This window comes from Pyrus communis, chromosome 15 (genome assembly GCF_041283825.1).
Source record: "Pyrus communis isolate YQ-2024b chromosome 15, ASM4128382v1, whole genome shotgun sequence".
Classification (NCBI taxonomy): Eukaryota; Viridiplantae; Streptophyta; class Magnoliopsida; order Rosales; family Rosaceae; genus Pyrus; species Pyrus communis.
In genome coordinates this window covers 2261953-2267007 of record NC_142579.1, presented here as the reverse complement: position 1 = coordinate 2267007, position 5055 = coordinate 2261953, and positions in this window count along the sequence as shown.

The following is a 5055-nucleotide window of genomic DNA, read 5'->3' as shown; positions in this document are numbered from 1 at the left end:
AACTATGACCATTAAAAGCATGCAAAATTGATGAGTGTGAAGCCCATAATACATTATTTCTTCCACTTGGGCAAACACTCAAAATTGCAAGATTAAACACTAGAAAAAGTGGTTTTCATATAACAAAATATAGGCCAGTTGAATCAATAAAGATAGTGTAAGCTCCACCAAAATTTCAGATTTAATCATAATTTAAATAAAACCAATTTACAATCTTTAATATGCTCAAAACACGAAAATTTCTTAAATAAATTAAAGGTTCATTCATTAGATAAATAACCGTTAATATGCCCAAAACGTTAAAATTTCTTAAACAAATTTGTTGTGTCACAAAATAGTTGGTTTGGACATAATAAACCAATGTATATGTATCAAAATTAGGCTTATATAAGGAACAATATCTCAACATTATTAATCGATCTAAAAGTGACAAGTGATTAGATAAACCAATGGCTACAAAATTTATTTTAGTGTATGAGAGAAGACTCACATATGTGTTAAAGGTTAGGTCATAAATTAAAATGAAACCTAATAAGAGAATCCAAACTCAAAATTTATGTTTTAATCCTAAAACAAAGTCGATTAAAGTAAACACATAGATATCTCAACAACATCAAATTTTCAACAATAATTTTAATCCAATTTAGAACTTACAGAAAATTAAGGCAAAAGATTGGCAAATTTACCTACTCATTCTTGATTTTGCAAGATTCATCATGGAAATAGTCGAGTTGTGGAGGATCGAACAAACTCCAAATTGCATGATTGTCACACCATTGGGCAAAAACTAATCATGCAAAGAAAATACCTGTATAGCTAGCCAAAACTAAAAATACACAAAATACATATAGCTTCAACAACTTTGGCCAGGTGAAAATATGTTAGAAGTACTTTATGATTTACTATAATACTAATTTATAATTGGTGAATGATTTCCTGAAATTCCCATTGGGACAAAAGTATTCACCATATAAATTAGAATTATGATTTTTTCGAAATAATCCTTTAGAACAGTATTAAATAACCATTTTGTTGGATATTCAATGATTCTCAAAAGATTCAATCGGACACAAAAGTATGTCGTTATTGAACAATAGAGTTCTTGAAAGAGGAAACATGGTTATTCAGTTATTCGATAAGGACCAAAATGATCAATTAGTAAACTGATGCCACTTTCCAATTTTCTCTCAAAAGACAATTATCATCATAATCAAAATTGATGACCAAACAAAACATTGGTTTAAGCAAAACAAACCAACACATCTTTAAATCAAAATTTAATTAGTGTTGTCTATAAAATTCATTAGTATTGAGAATTTGCATAAAATAGGACGTATTGGAACCATAACATTGTATAATAATCGGTACTAATAGATGTGCACAAATCAGTGAAACAATATCACATAACAAAACTAGTTTTGAAGTACCAAAATTCAGCAGTACTACTTTAGTTTGCAAATTCACTAAAACTCAATTCTCTTTAGATTGTTATGAAAATTTTTAGGTATGTACTAGACATATATGGCTACTATTTCACAAAATTTCATGATTTTTAAAATTTGATAAGTGAGCCGAAAATGAATTCGAAAAGAGAGGTGCTGCAGAGACTGCAGAAAATGTTCAGTACAGACCTGAGATTACAAATTCACCAAATATTCAGTGTTCATCCGATATGCATTAAAATTTTCAGACATAAAGTAAACATACAAATCTGTTAATTCCCAAAATTTCATTATTTTTGAGACTTTACAAGTGTACTAAAAGAAAATTAGAAATGGAATGTGCTGCAGAAACGGCAAAAATTCTGCAGTACATACAGGAGACTAAATAATTCACCAAAAATTCAAATTTTCTCCAATATGCATGAAAATTTTCAGAAATGAAGTAGACATATAAATTTACTGTCACCCAAAGATTCATAATTTTTGCAATCTTAAAAATGGGCTAAAAATCAAATCGAATTGGTTTTTGCAATCTTAAAAGTGGGCTAAAAATCAAAACGAATTGGAATGTGCTGCAGAAGCTGTGTAATTTTCTGTAGTACAGTCCGAGATTAAAAATTCACCAATAATTCATTTTCAAACCAATGCTCGTGAAAATTTCCACATTTAAAATAAACATCTCAATGTATATCATACTAAAATTTCATGAATTTATGAGTTACATAATATATCAAAATAATATTACAAACACACTTCCAGCAACATGATATCACAATTAAAAATTTACCATAACTCCATTTCTTGTCCAAAAAAAAAAAAATGTCATTCGATATTACAGCATGACAAAATTTCATAATATTTGGAGTTATGAAAATTTATCAAATTATTGTTCTGGAGTGGTGAATGAAATTTACAAAATCTTCTAATTAGCTCACAATAAAATGAGATACATATGCATTGATGAGAATTTGGCTAAATAATAACCATTCACTATATATTTGCTACACAAAATGCAAATAGGTAACAAAAATTCATTCTTTTGGTGATTACAACAAGCAAGGCATCCCCTTTCACCATAAAAAAAAAAGGATTTAGTCATTTAGACAACTTCACTTAAAGTCTACATAATCAATTTATTAACCATATCAATTATTCAAAATTATGGATTGAATTGGAATAAAATGAAATTAAACGTAGTCGAAAGATCCCAAAAACTTTATCGTGGAATTGACATTTGAATACCCAGAAAACTTGACAAGCGACAGCATGCATAATACATTATTAGTGTCAGGATGTTTACAAGGGGCGTCTCAATATTATATTGTCTTCAAAACTAAATATAAACTATGAGAACATAAAACCAAAACTTGCAGCTCCTTTTTTATTTTCCCTCAATTATAAAAGGTTCTTTCATATAAGTATTCTTAATCATGAGCATATGCTTAATTATATAATCAGAAAATTGCAACATGCCTAATGCAATTCTTCCATTCAATAAAATATCATTAGAATTATTCATATTAAGATTAAGAGTGAGCGGAAGAATGAATCCCAGGAACTCATAAGAAAACACCATATATAAGGATCCATGTATGCATGGAAAACATGAGCGGAAACAAGAAGACAAACCTCACAAACTCATAACAAAATTTCATATTAAATCGTATAAGAATTCATATTCGAAAACAATTATAAACCAAATCCAACTTTACTCATGACGGCGAATGATTCTCACCGAAAAATGCCGAGAGGGCAAAAGGCCACACAACATAACGAATTATTATTATTATTAATATATATTTGTGTAACAAAACAGCCCCCTTCATTATTATTAATTAAATGGAATTCCAAACCAAGGAAACCCTAAACAATGCCGAGCAGCAACAACAATACACCCAAGCCAATCTTGATATTAATAAAAAAATAATTAAATCAAATCATTTAGGTGCAAATAAATGTAGTTCTACAAATTTGACTATGTAGAATTCAAAGGTGAAAAATAAGAACCTGCAAAATGGGATTATCGCATTTTCAATTTCCCGAGTCCAGAGACAATACTCCATTCGCACAGAAGTGATGTGACGAACAACATGAACCCTATACTAATCCATTCCAATGTATATTATTATTCTTCGTACCAGCTTTTAAAGTCAGTACGCAATTTGAATCGGACCCTAAGTTCGTTGTGTGACTCTTGTTGATTTAACTAACTTGAGCTTGAAGATTATCAATGGTATTTTAGAGAGAGAGAAAGATTGTAAACACAAAATGTAGAGAGAGAGAAAGAGAATTGTACTTCTTGTTATTGCTTCTTTTCACCTTCTTACTGAATGAATACAAAGGTTCCTATTTATACACTTTACACTACTTGCACAGCAAGTAACAAATCCTTAACAAACTCACAACCATATCACTTAATCTCTTGACAGATGGCATCTTCTTGGCCATTGGATTGATCTTCCTTATCTATAGCTTTACAGCTCTGATACCACATGTAAGACATATTCTGAAATCACAGCAACAAGACATTAGGATCACGAATAAATCAAATCAATATAACATATAGATCGACTAATTATATTAAACTTATCTGTAGAACTCGGAAGACATAGTTATGAATATGAAGCCATTGATGAACTCTAGGTTATCTTCTCCTTCCGATACTCCAAAATATCCCTCTACTATATGAATAAGTTTTAGTATTATGAGGAATTCAACGTATGGAAGTAGGGACTTAAGCTAGTATTTATATACCATTAGGGTTTAATCACAACCGGCCTATTATTGGTTGTGAAAATCAAACCCTATCACTTAAGTGATTGAGTCCTATCATAATTTTATATCTTTGTAGCTAAACCTCTTAGATTTCTTTGAGGTCAATTGCAAAAGATAAGACTCCATAATCCTTATTTCATTAGGATTATCAGATTACATAAGTTGTTAACAACTCGATAAACAAGTAGCCTACAACATAAGTAATCCGATACATCATTCATTGTCATTCACAACCTTACAGAACATAGCCGAGAGAGAGAGAGAGAGAGAGAGAGAGAGAGAGAGAGAGAGAGAGAGAGAGAGAGAGAGAAAGAAGATTCGGTTGTCTATGCATGAATGCGTGATTTATAGAGAAGATGATGAAGAAGATTCGGTTGTCTATGCATGAATGCGTGATTTATAGAGAAGATGATGAAGACAATGACATTGAACACAGCCAAGAATACTTCGACCGAAAAGAAAAGGCTACTAATTTATTTAGCTTTTCGGTTGTCTTATGCATGAATGCGTGATTTATAGAGAAGATGATGAAGACAATGACATTGAACACAGCCAAGAATACTTCGACCGAAAAGAAAAGGCTACTAATTTATTTAGCTTTTCTTCCTTTCATAATTTAATGCTTTTGGTCAACAAATTTTTGACGGTTAAGTTTTTAAGCAAATATGTTGAAAATTTATAGGGACTTTTATTGAAAAGAGATTGGATTAAAATTATTTTAATAAAAAATCATTCTATACCTTTTTTTAACTAAAAGCATCTTAAAATTAACCATAAGAACAAAAACCCCCAATTTTACATGGGCTGAATTACAAAAGCTCAACATGGACAAAAATAA